General features: G+C 39.6%; 2 long non-coding RNA genes and 1 pseudogene across 2 annotated transcripts; 2 read left to right on the forward strand and 1 right to left on the reverse strand.

Annotated features, from left to right (window-relative positions):
* The first annotated feature begins 468 nt into the window (after positions 1 to 468).
* Positions 469 to 10,914, forward strand: LOC118615097 (annotated as a pseudogene).
* Positions 10,915 to 13,441: 2,527 nt separating this feature from the next.
* LOC118614954 lies at positions 13,442 to 14,822 on the forward strand. The gene is made up of 3 exons (XR_004956185.1): positions 13,442 to 13,548; positions 13,707 to 13,781; positions 14,347 to 14,822. It is a non-coding gene; the product is annotated as an uncharacterized LOC118614954 (long non-coding RNA).
* A 7,500-nt stretch (positions 14,823 to 22,322) lies between these two features.
* LOC107508073 lies at positions 22,323 to 24,647 on the reverse strand. The gene is made up of 3 exons (XR_001596246.2): positions 24,410 to 24,647; positions 23,254 to 23,372; positions 22,323 to 22,600 (listed from the first exon to the last, which is right to left on the reverse strand). It is a non-coding gene; the product is annotated as an uncharacterized LOC107508073 (long non-coding RNA).
* Positions 24,648 to 25,411: the final 764 nt, after the last annotated feature.

The raw sequence follows: 25,411 nt of genomic DNA on the forward strand, positions 1-25,411 counted from the left end.
TCTCTTCACCTTAGTTCTTTACCCACTGAGGCTTTGTTATTGTCAACAAGATACCAAGTATCTCCTTAGCAACTATCTCAAATGAGATCAGATTTACTTCATTTCTAATAAAGATTACTTTACTTCCTTAAAGAAAGGAGACTTGACTTTGGTGGTGAACACACAATGCAATATACAGACGATTGATTTATTATAGAACTGTACACTTGAAACATATATTCGTATTGCCAATGTTGCCCCAATAAATTTAATAAAATTTTTGAAAAGAAGAAAGTGTTTCTTTTATAGTTACAAACCCACATCTAATAGAACACGATTTTAAAAGCAAACAAAAGTGTAGTTGATAACAGAAGCCTCTCCAAGTGGAGGTCGAATTATATCATAGGAGATATAACTAGCCTATGGATGAAGTCGCCTATGCAGTAGCCATGAAACGGCGAAGCAACAGACTGTGAAAAAGAGTAGACAATGAAAGAAAAGCAAGAAGCCTTGGTAATTGGTCCTTGACCTGTCTAAAAAAGCTGAGCCTCATCATTAATGTGGAATTTCAGTGTTTCTGTTGGAAGAAAAACGAAGATATTACATCTTCTTTTTCCATTTAGGGTCACCCTGAATGCAAGCTCTTTCTAAGGACTGATGTTACACACTTTAAAAGTCAGAACAAGGTTTTATAGCTGTGGGACTGGAGAAGGGCTGGGTGTTCTGTCTTCCAATTCATTACCACACATTATCTATGGCTTTGGGGTAATTGAACAAATAATGCCCTTGACAACCATTCTCCCTCTTTAACTCTAAGGCAAGGTAATTAATTAAGGCCAGAAGGGGGCTGTTAAATGCCGTTAATGAACCACAGTTCAGGGAATTACTTAAGAGAGCAGTCTTAGAGCCTGTGAAACTATATGAAAAAGAGTAGCTTGGGTATCTAATGTTCCTTGAACTTCCCATCACTATTCAGTTGCTGAGGGGCACATTAGATGTGAAACATCTAAGGAATTTCCATGACATCGCCTGTCTGATTATGCTTGTATAACTCTAAGTGGCTATTTGTTTTCAAACCCCATGATAATTTCTAGAGAAACTTTTCTAGGACACAACACTTAATGTGTAGCACACACCGAAGTATGACGGTCCAGACGATTAACAGATTTATTAATATTCAATGCCGTGTGATGTAGTTTGAGTGTCACATATATCCTAACAAAGGATAGGAGGTGCTCTCATCCTAAAGAAGTCATCACCTCAGCGAAGCCATGTGATGGATACAAGAAACAAGTGGAGACCAGTGCCACCTGACAGTATGTAATTAAGTGCTAAAGAAGTTTAGAGAAGTGAGACAGCTATGTGAGAGAGCAGGTTTAAGAGGAGAGGTGAAATCTAAACTGGGCTCATGGAGAATCAGAAGAAGTAGAGAGGAGCAGAAGCAGCATGAGTAAGGGCAGGGGGCGGATGGCCTGGCACAGAACAGTGAGCCTCCTGCCTCCCTAGAAAAGAATTTCATGCTGAGGTCTACAGAATTATTCATTTTTCTTCTTCCTTTTTTTGGTTTCCTTTTTCCACCTTCCTGTGAAGTTTAAAGAGGCAATTTGAAATTTCCAAGTTCCACTGCACAGCCTCCAACACACACACACACATGCACACACACACATGCACACACACGCATGCATCAGGAGATAGGCAGAGTGGCTCACACTGGTCTTTGGTGACAGAGCACAGAACTAGTCTCAAATAAGAAATTAGACTGTGCTCTTCTCGTAAGAGGCCTGAAGTGACCTCTGAAAATAGTTCGCTATTTACTTGACCCAGAAAAACGCACACAAATCATGCAAATCAAGAAGTTCAAATCTTCGTGTTCACTTTAAGAACAGTCGTGAACCTGCCCAGGCCATCAAAGGTATGCATAACCGAAAAGCCACCAATTACCTAAAGGATGTCACTTTACAGAAGCAATGTGTGCCATTTCATTATTACAATGGTGGCGTTAGTAGGCCTGTCCAACCCAAACAGTGGGGCTGGACGCAGGGTCAGTGGCCCAAAAAGAGTGCTGAATTTTTGCTGCTCATGCTTAAAAATGCAGAAAATGATACTGGACTTAAAGGTTTCGATGTCAATTCTCTGGCTGTTGAGAACATCCAGGTGAACAAAGCTCTTAAGATGCAGTGCAGAACTGATGGAGCTTGTGGATGAGTTAACCCTACATGAGTTCTCCCTGCCACACTGAGATGATTCTCACTGAAAAAAAAGCAGATTGTTCCTAAACCAGGTGAGGCAGTTGCACAGAAGAAAAAGATATCCCAGAAGAAACTGAAGAAACAAAAACTTACTGCCCAGGAGCAAATTCAGCATCAAATAAATGCTAATAGAAGTTTTTTTAAAAAAAAAGAAATGAGATTGCATAATTGTGAATCTGGTGTGCAATGCTTTTCATATGAGGGCATGAGGTTAGCTAGATAATGAGAAGATAGATTATAAAAGGTCTGAATATCAGACAGAGATGTTCAAGCAGATGACACAATAGACAAGGAGCCTCTGTAGAGAAGTACACATTGAGGAAATGTTGGAAATAACGATTTAATAATGCCTAAGGTTTATTAACAGGTTACCATGTGTCAGGCTCTGCTAAGGATCTCACATGTATAGTCTCATCTAAGGCTCATAACAGCTCTCTAGGGTGCTAATAAAATTCATTCCCATTTATAGATGAAGAGACTGGCTTTGAAAAATTAGCTATCTTGCCCAGTAAGAGTAAGACCTGAAGCTCTAAAATCTAAGTTCCTAAGGATTCAGCTTTATTGCTTCTCATATGTCTAGTTTGTCATCTTTATACCTTTTGCTCAAATACCCCTTAAAAAAAATGTTTCTCAACTGTGGATAATTTTACACCCAAGGGACATTTGGCAATATCTGGAGACACTTGGTTGTCATACTTGAAAGAAAATTCTACTAGCATTCTTGGGAAGAGGCCAGAGGTGCTGCTAATAAATATCCTATCATGCATAGAGCAGCCTTTCAGGAAAGACTTATACAGCCCTGAATGCCGATGGTGACAGTATTGGAAAGCCTGGCTCTAAAAAAATTTTGAAAAATTATGACCCCTTCACACATATTGAAGTTGACATGTAAATGTTGCATTATAAGTTTAAACAGTGACAAATAATATAATGTCTGGTATATCATTGTTACCAACATTTAGAAATAAATACATTTAAAAATAAAACAGTCATCATTCTTATAAACATATCCAAAGATACTTAAACATCATGTGATATTGATATCTAACATCACTGTTTTAAAAGATATAGGAATAAATGTATTTCCATCTTACTTCCTTCATGTAATATTATTCCAATGTCGTACCGTTTATGATTGTAAATCTTATTAGTTATACAACTGTTTTCTCTGTAACAAAAGAAATATATAAATTTAAAAATTTAAAACCAATTCCTGTGAACCGAAGGTGCTGTCTGTGACTCTCAAAACTATTTAGTCAGGCGTACCAGGGGCTATTCAGTAAATTCACAGGAACACCACAGGACATTTTAAATTTTCAAGGAAATCACAATATGAACTATTAGTTTGGAGGTAAATTTGCAGCTTCAACACTAGATTGAACTACATTCCTTTGATGACATTATATCTTTGCAAAGCTGCTTTTTGGCAGATGTTGTGGTTAAAAAGCAAGTCGCCATAAAAGTCAAGATGGGACAGGAAATGAAGATGGTGGCACCCAATCGAATTTCCAGGTTTGAGAAGTTGTGTAGCATACAATAGGCACACACATCTCCTTAATAAATCATTGCGGCTATTTAAGAATGAAACAAAAAGATTATTTTTTCTTTCACTTTATGTGATTTATTTTTGCAAATGGCTACTACGTTGTTACAATGTGAATACTAATTCTGTTGTTTGGATTTAAATCAGTTAATAAATGGAACCGATAAATATTTCTTTTAATCTGGAGACACAGGGGAGATATAACTGGTTCACTAAGGATGCTGTGAAACAAGAAAGTTTGGGAGCCTCTGGTATAAGTGTTAAAAAACAATCTTCTGGGTTGAGATATTATTACAATGACTATTAGTATGTACTACATCAAAATAATATATATAAAATTTGATGATTATAAAGATAAAAAGTAAAAAATTTGAAAGTACATCTCTAATAAACAGGTTTCTCCCCTAATTAGTCATATGCATGTGGATGAACAGTATTATGTATCTGTGGGTAAATATTAAAAATGAATGTAAAATTATATTCTATTTCTATTTTAATATATGTAAGCACTAAATAATCTTGTTCACATATATATCAAATGAATTTTGTTACAGCCGTGTCACTCAATTCTTGAACTCTTTTAATTGTATGCCTAAAGTCATACAGTGCTCTAGCATTAACATTGGTTTTAATGATCCATTAGCTCTATTAGGTAGCATTTCAGTTTTGTTGAAAGCAAAGGATTGGAAACATTTTATTTCCTAAAGAATATATTATCCATTAATTAGAATTATTCACTTTCTCAGCTCTAGAATTTCAAAATGTCTCTCTGTTTGGGGCCCTAGAGTTTGACAACCTGAGACGATGCATCTTATCAACGTCTGGGAAGGGTGAGTGGTGTCTTTTTCAGTTGTAAATTGAAAGAAAGGCTATTGTGGAGTGAGGTGGAAGGGAGAGCCTATGTGTCTATCACTGGTAAGTTATCAAGAAGATCCACTTTAAGAAAGTACACATGAAAGGTGAGGACATGAAAATCTGTGCTCTTAAAACTGGCTGCACCCATATAACCCTTGGAAAAGCCTTTGCATAGGCCTAGGAGCATTCACATCCCGGTGCGAAGACACTGCCAACCCTGAGAAATAGGAGCTTTACTCCAGGGTGTGGACACCGTGGCGTCCTCTCCCACACCACAGTGAGCCGTGGGGCTCACAGGCAAACCATTTTTAGATCACTCCCTTCTTTTCTTGTTCTTTTCTGAGTGGTTGCTGAATATGGCATCTGAAGTCAGGTTCCAAGGTTTAAGTCCCAGTTTTCCCACTTACCAGTTTTCTAAATTTGCACAAATTACTTAATTTTGTGTTTCAGTTTATTAACATGTAAAATGTGGATTATAATAGTATTTAGCTCGTAGGTTGGATGTGAGAGTTAAATGAATTCGGGCACGTAAAGCTCTCATATGCCTGGCATACGACAAGTACTCAATTAATGAAAACCAGTACAGAAGTTCAACTGTGCCCTTTGGAGGTGGGGGGTTGCCCTCCATCCTGGAATCCTAGCAGGATCAGGGTGAGGTCCAAGAGAAAGAAATCCTTGGTGGTCAATTTCCAAGCAGAAAGCTCCGTTTCTATACCTAAGGCCCAAGGAATACAGAGATTAAGAGAATAGACTCACGAGAAAGGAGTCAAGGAATCAGCCACTTGAGTTTCCTCTATGCTAGACAAAGGGAGACTTCTTGAGTTTCTAGGAATTTGGAGTCAAATTGCTGATCCGTAACAAACAGTGGGCATTTGCTTGTGTTAAATGCATTTCAAATATAACTGGGCTCCTCAATTAAACTGACAAGATTGGAGCTAAAGCTTCGGGTTAATGTTTCTTTCCTTTCATTCTCCAGAGTTGAGCATACTTAATCCCTATATCACCTTTGCATTTCCTTATTTAATCTGCAAAGCAAATTGCTCCATCTTTGTTGCCTTTTTCTTAGAATGGTTTGCTTTTGGCTTCTGCCTAGTTAATACTTAGCATTTATGTAAAATCTGTATTTGTCTGATCTGTCGAAGCTAGGTACTGGGCAGGATGGAAGAGATAACCTTGGTGCCAGAAGGTGAGTTAAGCTGAGGAAACCATGAAATAATGTCATAGATACTGAGGATTCTGAAGGAGGACTGTGAGGACAAACATCTTCTAATTAGCAGCAAAAAGATTGTACTGATAGGCTGATTCTTTCATTCTTCTTTACTATTTCCCCTGCTGCTTTGCTTAGTGAGTAGGCAGTCGGGTGATGGAAAAGAGTGGAAACTGGGAAGAAATTTGGAATTTTTGCAATTAGTGAAGGGCTGTGGGGACATATAGTGTAAATCCTAGTAAAAAAAAACTCCCCTTTGAGCAAGAAGGGAGACTTTCATGCTTTGCTCCCATACCAGCAGGAATTAGTAAAACTTAAGATTTGGACTTTTAACCCATTTTTTCCTTCCTTATGTTACCCCAAGATCCTAGGAAACCAAACTGATTAGCCGTGGGAGACAAAACAAAAAACAAACAAACAAAAAACCCCCAAACCAGTCATAGTTTGGAGAGTCAATGAGACTAAAGTGACCACATTGGTGGGTAGTAAGTCAACAATGTGGAAATTTTGGTTCTAGTCCCCTTCATCATGACTAAAAGATAACTCTGTGAGTATCATCAGCTCTTGCAAATCCTGATGGAAGAAGGGTTTTAAGAGAACTGGTCTGCCAAATGTACATAGTTAGCTCAGAGGAATCATGACTAGAGAAAGGCCAGCTGTGAGACTAAGCACCTGGGTGAGACTGGTAAGTGTGAAAGTGACTGATTTTAAGTCCACTGGGTGATGGACTTTGGCTACCTCTAAATTCATGGCAAAGCATGCTGATGACGAGCAGGTTGGGTGCCGATTCTCTAGAAAAGGAGTAGGTTATTAGTACACTACAGCCAAAGAACACCAGGAACACACTCGTAGTTGAACAAGTTAGGCTTATATTCATTAAAGCAAAAAACAACACACACCCTGAAAACTTGAGGGCATCTCAGTAAGAGGGTGTTAGAAAGAATCTATTATAATATTTGGGTTTTGGTTAGGTAATTCAAAGGAGGGTCTAAGCAAGCAGGGGATTGCTCTACTTTGGTTGCTGTCAGTGGGGATGATTCTATGCTTGGGTATCTCAATAAATCTTATCTATAAAGATGGGAGACTAGAATGAATCTAAAGTTAAAATTGGTAACGAAGTAACAGCCACTTATTTTGGCTGAAAGAGGAGTGAGTGTTTGTATTTTGAGGTTGGCGCAGTGACCTTGTTTCTGCATGTGCTTAGACAAAATTATAAAGGGGCCTCGGGTATCAGAGTAACCTTGTCTGAAATTGGTATTCTGTGAAATTGTTTCTAGCTAATGGGAGAACAGCATGGTTTACCGGTGAGTACCAAGCCTACTTCTGAATGTCAGGGGCTACTCCCCCCACCCCAACACGTACAACCTGTTTTAGGCCAGGACAGGTCACCCTCTGGACTAGGTTGAGAGCTCAGGTTCCCAGACTTATGGGAACCCTTCATTTCCTTTCGTGATGATCTCTCAAAATACGAATCTTAGATGCCAAGTATATATGACTAAAAAAGTCATCTGTGACCTTCTTTTCTCCTTTTTTTAATTTAGAGGATAGAATAATTGCAGGTGAGCATTTTTAGGTTAGATTGGGGAAGGGAGTAAAAAGAGAAGAAAAGAGTGAAAAAAGAAAACAATAGGGAGTATCTTAGACTCGTCTGTAATCCTCGACAGTGGGAAATAAAAATTAAAATCAAGAAAACAATAGGGAGTATCTTAGACTCGTCTGTAATCCTCGACAGTGGGAAATAAAAATTAAAATCATTCTCCCACCACAAAAAAATCTCCCAAAGTCACAAGCACCTTTATTATAGAGTACCCCTAGCACAGCCCCCAGAAACCAGCTCCATGTGACAATGTAGCGCTATGTTATGCAGACTCTTTTATTTGCTAATTTGGAGGTGGTATCACATAATGAAAAAGCATGAGCTTGGAAACCAAACTCTTCTGGTTCAAATACCAGCTCTGACCCTTTTTAGCTTCATACATGCGATTTAATTCCTATGAGCCTTGGTTTCCTCATCTGTAAAATTATGAGGTAGATAATAGTATCTACCTCATTGGGTTTTGTAAAGATTAAATGAAATAACGTATCTAAAACAACTAGCTCACTGCTGCTAGTCTGTTATTAACAGTTTCTTTTTCTTTTTTAAGCTTATTTTAATGCTCACATGATCTAAAGTATATCAGTAAAATTTAACCTCTATATAGGCCCACACATAATAAGAACAAAAGAAAATGTCCATATTATCTGCTGTTTATTTTGGAATTTCAATTTTCTAGGGCTATATATATGTTGGATAGAATAATGATTCACCAACAACCTAGCCCAATTAGTTCTAAGTTCTTAATGTTAAGATTCAGATGACAGTAAATGGTATTATCAAAAGATAATGTTGCAGAAGTAATGAGGAAAACTAAAGTAACTTGATTTATTTGGTCAAAAAAAGAAAGCTAATGAGAGAACTTAGTAAAGACAAGCACATCGTCACTTTGTTAGAGAGGTATTTTGCGGTATGGTGTGCAGTAAAGGACACAGGGTCTGGAGTCAATGCAAGAGATTAATATGAAATGATGAGCTAGTATATAGTTGAGGCATGTAGTCTAAATATTTTAAGGTTTCTTCTTGAATGCATAAGCATGAAAATGATGTATTTTTTTTCTCCATAAAATTCCCTATTTCTCTCCATAGTTAAAATAGGACCACAGACAATCTTCAGAGACGGCATGTCATACAGAAGACCTGTTTATTATTTCCATGTAGGCCCTTTCAAAATCTGACCTGCCCAGTCTTCCCTCCCCACCCAGAATAGTGTTTCTTTGTTTTTCTCCATTTTTGTCAGAGATACTAGCATTCTCCAAGGCTCCTGGAGGCCTCAGATTTTTTTAATTCTACCTCCAAATCCTGATCCTATCAAGAATGCTCTTTGTTCCTTCACTGTGATTTTCGGTTTTGACTTTTTTTGCCCTCTTCATTCCACACCCATTATTCTCTCCGGGCTCTTGGCCACTCACATCAAACTACACATTCCCTAAGGGATTAGATTTGGGTTCTTCTTGTCCTGGGCGATACTGCAAATCAATTCCTTGGTTAATCTCCTTTGATATCATTTCGATGCATGATTCCCCCACATAGGAACTCTCCATGGCATTGCATTAGAAATGCCTTAGCCTGCTACTCTTTATGGTTAGAGGCCCACCGCACTCTCCACCCTCTTCTCTCACTACTCTATTTTGGAGCCACCTTGTTATCATGGAGCCAGTTCTTGACCACCACCTGTTTGTCTCTGCCTCAGCACTTGCTCCTGAGCAGTCCCCATCTTGAAATACTCCTTCTTTTTTTACTCTATGGAGGAATATATTCCTTGCATTTTGTTCAAGGCTCAGCTTAAGATTCAGTTTCTCCAAGAAGCCTTCTCTGATTGATCTTGCCTAGTACTTTGCTGTCCTTAATTTACTCAGCTTTAACACATAGCCAGCAATGACATACGGAGATTTGTAATTGTTCTCTAGTGTGCTGGGAACACAACACAGTTAGTAGACATTTGTTGGCTTGACTTCATGCCTTGTCTCCTCTATTCAACTGTAATTTCCTTTAGGGTGATGCTTGTGTCTTGTATTATTTCTAATACCACATAGAATCTAGTGCAGGGTCCAGTCAGCAATAGGAATTTAATTAACACTCGAAAGGAATGCATGAATGGTGAGGAGAAATAGTTGGACTCTGAGGTCCTAGACTCTCCCCCATCCCCTACTCCTTGGGGGCTGATCAGACATATCCGCTTCTCATTTTTAGCTCCTGTCCAGATGGGGAGCTAGAGGACAGACTGAGACTGGTGAAAAATCAAAGGTTGCTCACTTGTCTGAAATGAGCTGACTGTGGGGCAAGTATGTAGTTCTAAGCAGGGTACATCTTTTCGATATGTAGTTTACAATCAAGAATCTTGATTTATTCAAGGTATTCAATAAGCATTTGTTTAAAAAGTATGCGGACATATAGGGATAGTCCAAGATAAAACTTGAAGGGAGACGTGGATAGGGGGGAGAGGTCCCTCACGTATTCTTTTCCCTTCCTTTGATATGTTCTACCCCAATCTTTGTGCCTTACCCCCTATTCTGCTAGTTCCGAAGAAACCCTTGGCTTCCTGCTTTAAAAAATATATAACAAAGTAATTTTCATGAAGTTGTGAATAGCTGGAGGTAGCAAAATATCACCTTTTAAAGAATACTTGCTTTTGAAAAGGGACAATTATATAGTTTAAATAAACAACTCCATAATGGTGACATTTTGGGTCTATGTCACAAGTTCGTAGGGGAATATTTTATAGAGAAACCTCAGTGGCACTCTTACACCACAGAATATGAGTGACCATCCAACTGACTATTTGTAAGTGTGATTCTGCATGTGTGTAGTGCTTATTTACATGATGGTGTGCTGAGAATTTTCTATGTGTGTTTGAAGGATAGAAGGACAGGTGATCTGTACAGAATTGGTTAGGCAGGGATAGAACAGGTAAAAATGAGGGAATATCAACAAATTGAATAGTATGAGAAAAACCCATTTTTAATCCTGACCATTCAAGAAATTCATGTTCTTGTAAATCAAAAGTGTCCTGCTCCAGTGTAGAAATCCTTTTGATAAAAGCTTATTGATGGGGGCAAGAGGCAGGAAGATCATCAGTAAACAATTCTTCCCTGGGTAGCTGACTTAGTAGTCCATTCCCTAGTTTTCAGATAGCCGAATAGGACATAAACCTGTTAGGGTTCTAGGCAAGGAAAGAAGATAAGACAAAAGTCAATATTTGTAGAGTTTATGAGGCATCCTCACATGTGTTATCTCATGTAATCCCTACAGCAATCCTGGGATCTGAACTCTAATCCCCATTTGGCAGATGAAGAAGCTGAGGATCCCAGAGTTAGATAACTTCTCAACTTCTCGGTGAATGGGAGGGTCATCTAGAGAAGCTATCTTCAGTGCACATGCATTTATTTGCTCCCATGGAACTTTGTGAATTGACCTAACAGGTACGGAGACAAGGAAAGGACTTCGAATTAGACCTGACAATGAGCCAAGACAGCCCTGCAACATAATGCATGATCAGTAACACAGCAGTGGCACATTTTTATCTTGTCTTGAATGTTTTATATTGCTTTGAATCTTCCTGAGCTAGTTGACTAAAAGAGATCCATTGGAAAGTTCAACCAATATTCATTAGCCCACATCACACAGTTTGGTTTCATACTTCGCGGTAGAAGAACTGATATGCATTTAATTTCTCATTGCCTACAGTTCTGACATAAAAGTTAGCCTTAATCTGCCAACTTATTCTGATGAGATTGCTTTGGAAGTCACTCCAAAGTCATCATGGCTAAATGGGATGCGGCTGTTAAGATAGAAATGCATTTCAGTTAATACCTCGGCTGCACTGAAGCTAAGCCAGTGCCAGCCCTAATTCCTAAAGGAAAACAAATCCACAATAATCCATCTTCTAATTCTGTGCAGACTGGCACAACACCAGAGCATATCAGTTGTGAGTCCTCCTTTCCTCACAGTGAGGCCCAGATCAACCCCTCACAGGCAGTCACCAAATTCGAGGTCAGCAAGTCACACACATAGAAGTGTTCGGTCCAAGAAAACATCAACAGCTTCAGCATCCTTGGTTTATCAGGAATGCGAACATTTACTCTGATGAGAGAAGTAAGCTCATTCTTTTTCAATGAAAAATCAATTTGACCCGAGCCGCAACCGATGTGCGCTCTGTTTTGCAGGCTGCAGGCCAGGCTTTGTTGGTTAAGCTTGGCTTCGTCTTGTTTCCTTTTGAGTACCTTCATCTTTATGTTCTCCCTAGCCTCTGAGGAAAGGCCTTGATATTTACTCAGTCACGCTGAACTGTCAGTGACTGATGAGAGAGTCCATTACTTTTTAGGGATATTTACGTTTGAATATCATTGTTTAACTGGAGTAAAAGGAATAGGCACGAAAGGAAACGGCCAAGGTTGAGAGGAAGATAGTGGTTTAGGACATGGGTAGTCAAACTACAGAGCCAAGTCTGGCTTGTCATCTATGTTTGCACAGCCCACAAATTTAAGAATGATTTTAATATTCTTAAATGGTTGAGGGAAAAAAAAATCTAAAGAACAATATTTTGTGACATGTGAAAATTATAGACAATTTCTTTTTTGTGTGTCCACAATTTTACTGGAATCCAGCCATGCTCATTCCTTTATGGATTGTCTGTGGTTGTTTTGCACTATGATGGCAAAGTTAAAAAGTTGCGACAGAGATTGCATGGCCCACACATCTGACATTTTACAGAAAATGTTTGCTGCCCCCTTTAGGGTAAACTGTTTATACAAAACGGCAAGTGGCTCCCAAGAAGAAAGCAGTTCAGAAGGGGAAAGATATACCCATTTAACAACAAGGGTGAGGGAGCAAAGCTTTTACTTCAGTTAGCATTTCCCTTGCTAGTAATAAATAGTAAGTTCTTCCCAGGGATAGGAGGGCATAGAAGATTTCCCAGGGCACCTTGAGGCAACTTCCCTCCAAAACGCTTGCTAAAGCAGGGTGCAGATTATGTCATGGCCACCTGCGCAAATGTGCAACAGCTTTTGGGTGGCTCTGCTCTTGTGCCTAGCGGGCACTGCAACCTTGACTTAAAGGGTGCATAAATAGTTCTAGCTGGTTATGGCTAAATCCCCCAGGGGAAACATTTCCTTCAAGTTATTTATTGGCTTAAAGTAGCTTTTTTTTTCTATTAATTTATTCATTTATTAAGTCATTTGTTCCATAAACAATAGCAGAGCACCTACTATCTGCTAGGTGCCAGGCATATAAAGAAGACTGAAATACAATCATAGTCCCTGCTTTTGAGGGGCTCATATCTAGTTGTGAAGAAACAGATAATGGTTGAAACAAATAGTTTCAACATAGGATATAGTTTTATAACAAACGTATGAGTAAGATGCCTGTGAGATCTCGGAGGACACATCGAGCTTGAGGTGGAAATGATGGGAACTAATGTTTTTTGCTGTGTACTAAATAAGTCTATTGATGAGTCACTTGATTACATACAGAATTTTGGAGATAAGTAAGATTGGCACCACATGATGGGACACTCAATACTACTTATGGTTTTCTGAAAATCCCAAGTACAACTCTAGGCACTGACAGCAAGTGGCATCTTAAATAGTTATTTGGATAATCACAATAATGTTAAACAATTGTGTTTAGAATGAAATGGCAGCATACTTTAAAATAATCATTAAAAGAAAACTCTTGAGTACTGCGGATACATCTCTGAGCCCAGATCCCGTTTTAATAGAACACTTTCCGTTTATCACAGACCATCAAGATATAAAAAGGCCCATTTCGCCAAACCTCTGGAGTCTTTCAAGGAAGACACTGGGCAAGGCCAGCAGGTAGCAATGAATGGCTTCTACACTGCAGGGTTGAGTGCTGAGCCTTCATTCTCTTGAACTCCCATCTTATGTTAATACTTAACCCATAGAAACGAAAAGTAGATTGTCTACTAAAAATATTCATTTTTCCTTGTGATGTTGAAATTAGTTTTTTTGTTTTTTTTTTTAATTAACTTCTTCTACTTCTCTCCTTACTCTGAAAAGACTTTGACCCTGCCTTGGAAGATTGAAAATCTGCCATATGGAGCACTATTTGTTTGTTGCGGGGCAGACCATGTGTTTGGTTTGAATGCGGCCATGGAAAAGGTCTGTCCTCTTGTTATTCCATCAAAATTCACATCTGTTAGCCTCTGGGGCATCACACCAAAACCATCTGCTTGACCACTATTTGCTAGGGGGATTGGGAGTCGGGGTGAAAGGGGCAGAGAAAGGGTAAATTGGAAAACCTTCCTTTGGCCTTTCAGGACGCTGAGAGGCATCAAGTTCAAGAGGTGCATGAGATCCATAGAAGAAACATCCCTGCTCTCTTTACTCGAAAGGTGAAAGCCAAGCATTGGGGCATCAGAGAGGGGTTATATGATTCTCTTTTTCTTGTAATTTTTAGATTAAGAAAATACTTGAGAACTTACAGATATATAAAATTTTAGTTATGTATGAATCAGGCACATGCAGGTGATCAAGCTACATAAGTGAAAAATTTCAAATAGCTCTATTCTAATAGTCAACATGACCCATGGGGAATTGGGGGGGGGGGTGTGAGTAGAAACAGCATTTCTACATCAATAGCAACACCACTAATGCTTCATCCCACAACTGAGTCCTCTCTTTGTGCATGTTTAGTATAGAAAATAAGCTTTCCATTTATTTAGATTTCATGGTGCTCCACCCTGACTGCACACAAGGATCCTTTGGGACACTTGGGACATGCTCTGATCAAGTGCCAGCCCTGGAGATACAGATTTAATTGGTCCGAGGGTGGAGTACGGCATTAAGATAGTTTGAAAGTTCCCCCAGGAGATTCTAATGGGTAGAACTGTTCCCCCAGGAGATACTAATGGACAGAAATGTTCAGGACCTGAAGTAAAACTCGATTTTTTTCTGCAGCTTAATTTCAGGAACTAATCATTCGAAAGAACCTGTTGAGTCAGGAGCAGAAGTATTAGAAGAATCAAAAAACACGATTCAATGAAGAAAAGGGATAACATCAGGACCAACCTGGGTTTCTCAACCACCATACTCTTAAGATCTTGCGTCAGATAACTTTTTGGGTGTGGGGTGCCCTGTGCATTGTAAGTTGTTTAGCGGCATACCTGGCTTCTACTCCCTCGGAGCACCACCTCCCTGCTCCTACCCTGCAGGTTGTAACAACCAAAAACGTCTCCAGGCCTCGCCAACGCCCTCTGATCTATATACGCCCCACCCGCTTCTCCAGCAATTTGAGAACCACTGATCTAGACAATTAGAGTGTGGCTTTCTCCATCTTCTTTATTTAATCTGATCTATCTTCCTTAAAATTAACAAGCCTAATAAGTTCTTAAAACCCAGCTGGAACTGGCAGAAGAGTTAGCAGCTTTGCTGAAAGGCCCTGAAAGCTGTTTAATGGTGGAAATAGCCATTTTCATGGATATTTTGGAATTAGGGTAGCATTCAAAATAAAAGAGATTTTTATTTGTTCATTTTGTTGTTTGTCTGTTTAAATGAGGAGTCATGAGTCTTATTGTCAATTTATCATTTGAAGGGAAAACTTAGTTTTTAAAAAATACAAACCACAATAAAACCATAACATAGTCAGGTCAAGAGAACTTTCTGAAACACAGAAATATTTCAGAAACACAAGAGAATAATTTTGATGCAATTTGTCTTAAATTTAATTCTTCCCAAAGTATCACTAACTTTACTAAAACCCTATTTTTTTTTATCAAACAGAATAAGCAATCTGTAAACTAATAAAGGGAGGGAAGCCCTAATAGAAGACTGACAGTGAAATCACTTGACTAGAAAGGTGACAAACCTCAAGGGAATTGTTAATTTCCTGGTTTCAGAATGACTTGGTTGACACCAGATAATACAGACATTACAACAGTCTCCATGGCAATAGCACTTGATTTGAGAAGCTGTAGGCTGAAAAATGAATTCGAAACTAAAGAAGTAGGATGGTTAAGGCTAAATATACTTCTTTTATGGTGCCCATGGTTCTGGGGATTTATACTGTCAGTATTTATTGATCACCTACTATGTGCTGAGCCCTGTGCTAAAGTCTTTATTTGCATTACTCAGTTAACCTTCATGATAGCCCCCAAGGTAGTCAGTCTTTCTATCCCTATTTTATAATTGAGGAACTGGTGGCTGAGCTTGGAGTGTTAACTTTCTCAAGGTCACAATGCTGATAAGCAGGATTCGCGTCCTTCTCAGAAGTTCTGAAACTTTTTCTGTTCAGAGTGCCCTTAGTGTTTCAGTAATTTTTTTAATAGAACACACAGGCCAATGGTTCTGTTTATTAGGTAGGTAGGGCCAAACAACTTTATAAATATTTCTTTCCTGACAACTTAGTAGTCATTTGAAAAAAAACCAATACAAATAAACTGGAAGAAAAAAAATAACATGCTTTATTTCATTCTTAAAAGCCACAATCACTTACTAGTGGGATGAGTATACCCATTTGTAGTCACAGCTTCTCAAACTTAGAATCAAACTGGACAACACTGTTCTATGTTCTATGCTGTGCTAAAAAGCATGTTACTTGCTTTTTAGCACAGCAACTGCCCCAAACTTAGCTTACAAAGATATGGCATTATCAAAAGTAATGTTTCGATCTAATGTTGAAGCTGTGAACTACTTTGAGTTAGTTGTTCATGCTGTGTTCAACAGACGTCAAGTATTGCTGTTTTTCTTGAAAATTTAAAAGGTATTCAGTTTTAGAACTGCAGGTTTATCTTTTTCCCTCCACTAGACTTTGAACCTTTTGACAGGCAGCCAATTTCTCTTATTCATCCCTGTGCACTCACCCTTAGCATCGTGCCTGGCATATAGAAGGATGTCAGTGGGTGAAATAGAGATCAGAATTGTTCCCAATTCTTGCTCGCACCTCTTGCGCTCTATAGAAATGGTGTGAACTCCTTCATGTCTCCAAGGGGTGACTTTCTTCCCAAAGCTTGTTCATTCCAGCATCCCCTTCTAAGAGTGAGCCCAAACTGGCTTATAAAGACCGGGGAACCCAGATCCCCATCACCAAAACCTGTCTGGGCCGGCAAAGTCAGAGTCAAGTAAACCTGTCTACACAAAGTCAAACTCCCGCTGACCCCAGTGACCTACACAGTTGTCCCCCGGAGCAGCAGCAACAGCAGTCACACATGTTTGCCTCCGAGGCTCTGATGCAGCTCTTTTTGGGGAATGAGAACAGGGAGGGAGGTAAGGAGGAGTTCACAATTAGGACAGAGAGTGACCTTAACAGAAGTGAATGTTCTTGCTTTGGTTTCCATAGTCCTGATACATCAGTAGATTTATTTGAATGGAGACATATACTTTCCATCTGTCAGCTTCCTACAGTCTCATTCTCGGGGTAGAGCTAAAAACAACCAGTTTAATTTCCTTTAAAATGCTGTTCTTTATTTCATCTTTCAGCAGCAGAGACTTCTCAACTGATACTTGCCATTAGTTTATCTTCTGACCTTGAACCTTCCTTCACATCATTAATGCTGGTGGGACCAGATTAACAGATACATCCACGAAAAGCTCATGACATTTTTTGCCCAGTAATCCCACTCCTGGGTGCTTATACAGATATACTCACACATGTGAGAATGATACATAAATTAATATATCAATTACAGCACTATTTGTAATAATAATAGATTAGAAATAACTGACTTAATAAGAGATTATTAAAATAAATGACCACATTTCATACATATAATGTTAGGCAGTCATTTAAAGCAAGGGTTGGCAAACGTTTTCTGTAATGGGTCATAAAGTAAATATTGCAAGCTTTGCAGATCATGCATCCTCTGTTGCGATTACTCAATTCTGCTATTGTAGTGCAAAAGCAGCCACAGACAATGCAGAAATGAATGAATGTGACTGTATTCCAAACAAAAAAAAAAACACCTTTATTTACAAAAATAGGCGGAGAATGAGTTTGACCTGTGGGCTGCTGTGTGCCCACCCTGATTTAAAGGAATGAGACAAAGTTACATACACTCCTATGGAAAGACTTCTAAGATCTGCTCTTGAGTAACCCAAGGAAAAAAAAATATATACAAGGACATATGCAAATACATAATACTCTAGAACGCTATATAAAAAACTGTAAATGGGAATGGGAACTGGAAGGCTGGGAGAAAGGGGAGATAGAGAGGCTTTTCATTGAATATCATTTTGTCCCCACAGAAATTTGTATCATGTACTTGCATTACTTATTCAAAAGAAACAAACCATCAAAAAGTGGATTCGCAGTAGCTGAATCTCAATTTAAGATATCAAGCTGACGGTATGTATACCTCTGCCATAGCCAGCATCCCTCTGCCTGTCATCCTCATATTACTGGGCACTTTTGATTCTCCATACAAATCACAAGCTCTTTTGAAGGACACTTTATATTTGCAGCTTTTCCTGTTTCCTGTTAGGACATACAACTGATCACAAAGTAGGACTTCTCTATATACTTAAGATTTGAAAACTGTAAAACAAATAAACAAACAAACATTAATTTATATAAGTAGTTGTGAGAGTGAGCCCTTTCTCTAACTCTCCTTATCCCCCCAAATCCCAAATTCAGTTACTTTTGTATAGGTTGAATTAAAACAAACTCTAAGAACTGAAGGAAGTAATGTATGGAAATACTTGGCCCATAGCAGGTGCTCATTCCATGTTGACTATGCACCTAAGTTAAAAGACCGCTGTGGCAGAGGCATTGTTCTGTGTTCACCACACCGCTTCTTCCTGGGCTCACATGATGATATGTCCCAGCCTCCCCTGCCTTCAGTGTTCAAGTTGTCCCCAGGACCCCAGCGAAGGTGTCTGCAACCCAGGGGGCTGCCAGCTTTCTGGACACCTACATACTAAGCATGAATCAGGGCAAGAATAGGAAACACCCCTCCTCCCTCAAAGGAGGGTTATGTCCGGTCACAGAGGGCCCAGCTGTGGTATTTTCTACTCATGGGGAGGTGGTGCTGGTGGGCAGTGAAGAAGGGGAGACATTTTCTGTGACTGTATTGACTGCTGCTGATGGTCTCATTCTCCTGAAGCAAATACCTCGTCCCCCTGCTGGAGAACCAGAGGACAGATAATATAATTCTCAGATGCTTGCTTTCCAGTGATATTAGGACCCTGGTGTGAGTTGCCATGACAATTTTCACATATTAGACCCACGTTCTTTGGGTCTTTTTATGTCTTTAGTGGGGAGTAAAGCTTGTGATTTCCTGCGTTGAAATTCTGTCCATCTTATGGACTCTCCAGGTCACAGGTTTCAGCCCCCTTGTTGATGGTCTGTGGTTGTTGTATCACCTAGGCCCTGGGTGCACCCTGAGCTGGGGGAAAGACAAAAAGAGAGGATAGTCTGTCATAAGAACAACAAAATCATCCTATGAAGAGTCAACCACAAAATCTTGGATTCAGAAGGATCATAAAGACTGTTTAGGTGCAGCGTTTTGCAGGTGTTAAGTGGACCGAAAAAGGGGAAATGACTTGCCCAAGGTCACAGGGATAGTTAGTGATGGTCAGACGATTAGAACTTGAGTCTCCCGACTCCATTTCCTGCTCTGTGCCTTTTCTAGATGGCATGAAATAGGAGCACTGAATAGCATAGAGGAATTTCTTGAAAAGTGAAGAGAAGACCCACCCTCCTTTACTTCATTGCTGAAATGTTGCTGTTTAAGGCTTGAGGCTGAAAATTAAGATTGGGGACATTCTTAGAAATACTAATGAATTCTCTCCTCTCTCATGAACTATGACACTGGTGCACATAGGGTTCATTCAAGAGGTTTGATTCTGAATGATCACTTTACCAAAAGTCTTTAAAATGTCAGTTCAAAAAGAGCAGTCCAAATCAAAATACGTTTTGTTAATGTAAAAAGAAATTTTCGGTTGAAAATTTTCCAACTCGGAGAGTTTGCCAACTCTTTATTGCATCTGCAGTGTTCAGGGCTTTAGAATTGAAGCACCTTGATAGGTAGCACCTGCATATGAGGTGATAATGATGATGGTGGTAGTGGCGGTGGTGGCGGTGGTGATGATAATAAAGGGAACATTTCTTGAGCATGTACTACTTTCTAAGCACATAGTTAAAGTTAAATCACATGCTAAAGACTTTACCTGTATTCTCTCATTTAATCTTCTCAATAATCTTAAGAGGTAAGTATTGTTATCCTCATTTTATAGATGAGTAAATCGAGGCTTAGAGAAGTTTGTTTCATGGCTACAAAGAGGTAGAAGCAATATTTATATTCAGATACCAGTAGAGCCTGCTTAACTTTCATATATATTAGAATCACAGCATTTTTGAGCCTTCCTTTAATAGATGAAGAAACTGGCACTTATAGAAGTAGAATGGTTTGTTCTAAGTCACATAATTAGTGGCAGATCCCAGGCTTTCATGCCTCAGAAAATGCCCTATACTGAAACACTGAAGAGGGTTTTCCTTTTTGTTACCTCGCCTCTGACAGTGCATTTTGTCAGCTGTTTTCCAGATCTTTAAGGAGAGCTGTTTACCTGTGAATTAATACAGCTACACATAAAAGGGACACTACTGTGTAGTGGCTAAGAATCCTGGCTCCATCAATCATCAGCTGCAATCTTGGGTTATTTATTTAAGCTCTCTATGCCTCACTTGCCTCATCTGAAAGGTTGAAATAACAACTTCATAGGGTTGTGAGTTTACACGCACAGTGCTTGACACAATATAACCTCTGTTTCATTGTGTAAGTTTAAGTGAGCTTGTATGATGATTTGTACTAATACATATGGGGGGAAGTGAGTAGGAAGTGGAGGAAGAGGGGTTGTCCCCACACTGCGTAAGCAGCACTCTGGTTGGAGATCGAAGCCAGGTGGTCACCCAGCCCTTTTCCCCTGATGCCTTTAGAACTGCATCCACACAACCCTCCCTCCAGTCTGTTCACTGGCTGAGCTCATGTCCGCCAAAGCCTCCTTTGGATCTGCCACACAACCATCAAGCCATTCCCTGTCTTCACTCCACCCTCCATGAGACCCTTGGATTGGGCAATTCACTTGCTGGCAATTCACTTTCACTGGACCTTGGTTTATTCATCAGTTAAATAAGGAGCAGCTAGAAAGAGTAATACGTCACGAATTATTTTATGTTAAACAGGACTTTATGAGAGGTTCTAAAAATCAGACATCATTTTTTCTGGCAAATGAGTTTTGAATTCTGAAAAACTAATCGACAAAGGAATTTGTGGACTACAGTCTCTCAGAACGTGGAAATACCCCATAACAACCGTAGTGTAGAAAGAAGAAGAATTTTCAAAAAACAGGGTGAGGGTAGGGAGGGAGGTGGGAGGTGGAGGGATACAGTGACTTGGCTTGGAAACCGCATTTTTGAATAGGAGAGGTTGGAAGCTAGAACCAGATGAGGGGCTGGGTCCTGAGCATTCTGCTGCCTTTCCACAGATAATTGCTTTGATGACCTAGGGTGAATCCCAAGGGACAGCTGATGTGTCGCTGTGGTCCTGACAGTTGCCAACCTGAAGTAGACCGGATGCTGCTATGGCATCCAGGTTAGGTGATACATGAAACTGAGATGCATAGGCAGGGAGGGTGTAAAGAGGGGAAATGTTCTCAGGGCCTGAGGTCAGCAAGCTCCCACTGCCCTTTTGGGGAAGCCTCCCAACTGCCCCCGCCCGCCATGCTCCAGGGCTCTGTTTCTCTTCTTCCCTGTTGTTGGTTAACTTAATAAGGTTGCTCAACCTGGCTGATGATCAAAAGCATCTAAGGACCCAGGGGCTATATTGGTGAAAGTTCTCTGGGTGTTTCAGTGACCAGTCAGTTTTGGCAATCGCTAGATGAAATCTCAGGATCTGAACTGGGGAGTTCCGGAAGTGCTGCAGTCTCAGGCAGATATGACTGCCGCAGTGTGAATAAAGAAGTGACTGTCTGAGTCATCTATGAAGAGTAGGGATGACATCACCTGCTGCTGCTTTGGCTGTGCCATGAGGCTCTCCAGATCCATCTGACCTTGTCTAGAAAATCTATTAATTAATCAGCCAGCCAATTAAGTAAATATGTAGAACCCAGCTCCGTGCTAAGCATTGAGATTATGAGACCAGAAAAGACCCAGCCATGTTTTGGGGGCACTCACTGTCTAGCTTACCCCCTCTTCATTGTTAGGTCCAACTCTACTCTTTCCCAGTAAATCTGACCTTCCTTCTGCATCGCTTCTGACCCTTGGTCCTAAATGTTCATAGAACCACCTCTCTCTTCCCACTACCTCCCTTCCCTAAGCTCTCATTTTCAAGTACTCATATCTTCCCCCATGAAATCTATTAATCCTACAGCCATCTGACCCAGTCCCTCCTCTGCAGGGTCTGTTATTATTGTCGTTATTTATCTTTTACACTTGTGATGGTCATTGTGTTGTGGTAGAAAGAAAAGGTCGTATTTATTTACATGGCCTTGCATCTCCCATTCCTGACTTTCTAGAAAGGATGAGTTCTAAGAAATAGACTGTTACACGCAGAGGGGTTAACTGTGCAGCATGGGTCCCTGCGAGTAGATAAGAAGGAGTAGGGGCTGAATTCTATTTCTGCTCTTGGGGCCAGACCGAAAACCTGACAGCCCACAGGCTGAGAGGGTTACCTGTGTCTACCTGCCATGTCCAGTGTGGGCACCTTTCTATAATTCGTATGAAGAGTGTGCTTTTTCTAATTCACAGAGATGAATTACTGCTAGGTGCTAGCAAATCATGCTCCCTTTTCTTCTTGGATTCTTTCAGTTAAAACAAATCCAAATACATGTAATGAAGACAGGTCGAATTTATATTTTTTACTAAAACTTAAGTTATGCACATAGGAATAAAACTTTCTTTCATCAGAAAAAAAAATGAATTTCTTTTTATTTATCATGTGTAATATTTGGGGATTAAAATAGAATCAGCAGTCCCACCAGGCCAAGAAGTGAAGGATTTTCCTGCTTTACAGAGATGCAAAGTGCTGAGGACCCTAAAGAGTTAAGCCAGTACCTTCCATGCTTAGTTTAATAAGGTGCTTATTCAAGTTCTGTCTACTTCAGAAGGGCAGACATCTTGCAGAATCCACTTGTGAACTGCAGGTCTAACCCCACCATCTGATCTGAGGGCTGAGGGTGTCACTGCAGCTTCTGGCTGAGCACTTCGCTGCCCCAGTGCATGCTGAGGGGAGGTAATTAGACAGATCAGAATCAGGAGCTGCTCCAGAGAGCACATGAATTAAACACTAGAGACCCTAAGTATGCAAAGCCACTTCAACTTATCGACTTCATTTTTTCATCTTTAATTTGAGTTGAAGAGTTCTAAGATGTTGTCAGCATTCCTATAGGGAGGGCCTTTTAGTTTTCAGATACTTTTTTCTCAGAAGTTGTTGGCTGTCTACTAATATGTATATATTTGTTGTTATTATTATTGCTTGTTTTAATGCTTTCTATGGCCTAATTCTATTAAAGATCCTGCTTCCAGTATTTGTCTTCACTTCCAAAACCTAGTAATAGGGAAAAATTTTATCCAGCCCACTAAAACTTTCTCCACATCAGCGATAAGTCTGTTTTGCTTTCTTATCATCCGCGCGTTCACTAAAATAATACTTTTAATTTTATTCGAGAACTTTTAGTTTGCACTCACAATTTGTTTGGCCCAAGAGGCCTAGCTGTCAACATGCTTTCCTCACTAAGCTTAATCATTTCTAGCTTTTAATTTAAAGCGAGACATGTGTGACTCCTTCTTCTTTCACTTCTTTATTTTACATTTGTATGGGAATCATAATTAAATCCTCTTTTAAAAATGATCCTTTAACACTTCCCAGTGCTCACCTCCTACTCTCTTCACTGCCAGAGCTGTTCTCAGCTGCGCAGTTTCCCACTCGTTCAGCCATTCTGTCCCCGTCTCCACATACATCCACTGGCCGCCCTCCTAGTAGCCGCTCCTTATTCTGTGGGGTTTAATAAAGAAGCTCCAATGCAGATAAAAATCACTAATAACTAACTACTGAGATATAATGGAGACTAAGATATGGAAATCAAAAGGAATTTTGTTTGCATCCTTGAAATACTTAATTGCTCCGCTGTAATACTTGAAATATTTTAATATGTGAAGATCATGCACTTCCAGAGAGTCTGTAAGCATACTGAGGGGCAGGCAGGAAGAAGTACTCATTACTCAATATTTTACGACTTGCTAGGGAGATTAAAAAAAAATTTTTTTTTTCTTTCTCAGAGACACTGCACGGGCAAGAGTATGGACCAATAGAATAATTCTAAGGCAGGAAATCTCATGGGCCTGGGTAGCCTGTGAAACAGGAAAAAAAAAATTATGTCCTAAGTTATCTCCTCATGTTCTAAGTCATATTACTAGGTCTGTTTTATCAAGAGAGAAAGGGACACAGAACTAACTGCGTAGAAACAGCAAGAGGATATCCCTGTGACTGAACTTTAAGTAAAAATGCGATGCAAAAATTAAGCCTCGAAAAATAAAGTGCTTTACATATGGGATTAATCATAGTTTAATAATTAGAGGTCTTGGGTAAAGAGTACTAAAAGAATTTCATTTTTATAGAGCTTCATTTCAGCAAGATATAAAAACCAAAAATCTTTTGTAAAGTGGCAGCAAATATGGTTTGAGTGAGAAATGTTTTATATTTCTCCACTTGAGAAACAATGATTAGAAATTATAGAAAATGTATTATCAATGTGATTTATTTAAAAAAGATAATATAGAACTGTAATCAGCAGACCCAGCTCAAAGTCGAAGGATTTGGCTCTAATCAAATGATCAGTAAATAATTATAGCATTTACTATGTGACCTAAAATAAAATATTTAAAATAGGCATCATTTTGATTCTTCAATTTAATTAACTTTTTTACTCTTGCTAGCAGTTTTGATGCTGTCAGATAAGAGGCCTTCTGACATGATGGCATAAAGATATTTTTAATTATAATCCTCACCTTTCTAGCTAAGACATTACATACCACTAAGTGAAAGTATTGAAGATGTTCCATCAGATTCCTCATGCTCTCTTCGACCCTTTAAATGCAGCTTCTAATTTCTAGAACCTTCCAATTTCTTGCACTTTCACCCTTCAGGATTTTAAGTTGAGGCTGTAGAAAGACAGCCTCTGAGGCCCAGAATTCTGCAAAGACACGAAAACTGTTTTCCACTGCTATAAATAAAAACCTGAAGCCTGTCACACCTGGTTAATATCACCCACATTAGGAGCTACAGACAGAAAGGAAAGAGGCAAAAACAAAACATCTGTTGCTTTATTTAGAAACCAAGTCTGTGCCAGAAAAACAAGTCTCTGGTTTTCAGGCACGTGGAGATTTTAAATGCCTTATCCATAAGACTTGAGTTAGGGAGCATCATGTTCAGTCCTGGTTAGTGTCTGCAACACTCGGTACCAACTAGAGCAGAAGGAAACATAGCGAGAGCTACTTTCTCTGCCTCTGTTGACACCAACCACCTAGAACATAAAAAATCTTCATCTCAGACTCAGGCCCTTCACTGAAAGATGCACTGAGGGAAAGCAGTCCCATCCATTGTCTACTGATTATTATTATCTGCCTGTTTCTCAACTCAGCAATTCCTGGAGACCCAGGAGCAACCAGAAGTGGGTGGTCTGCATATCCGAGGTTCCGAGCTGGCACCAAGGAGGGAGTGATTTGAAGACACCCTAATCTATCAAAGATCTCTCTGCTCTGGATTCTGCACCATCCTGAAATGTCCCCACTAGAGTGAGACTCCCCACCTGATGCTTTGCTTCCTCAGTTAGGAGCTATAACGCTAGTGTGCACCTGGTCACAATCAGTCATGGCCCAATGCAGCACATCAATTCCCTTAGAAATGATATTCAAAACAAAAACCCAAGGCACATGTGAATCAGGGAACAGGAAGGTGAGATAGATGTACACAATTAGTCAGACACACTGACTAATTGAGTGGAAAAGAGTGTGTGTGGGGGTAGCTTTATGGTC

The sequence above is a fragment of the Rousettus aegyptiacus genome, unplaced genomic scaffold, assembly GCF_014176215.1.
Source record: "Rousettus aegyptiacus isolate mRouAeg1 unplaced genomic scaffold, mRouAeg1.p scaffold_m13_p_3, whole genome shotgun sequence".
In the NCBI taxonomy this organism is placed as follows: domain Eukaryota; kingdom Metazoa; phylum Chordata; class Mammalia; order Chiroptera; family Pteropodidae; genus Rousettus; species Rousettus aegyptiacus.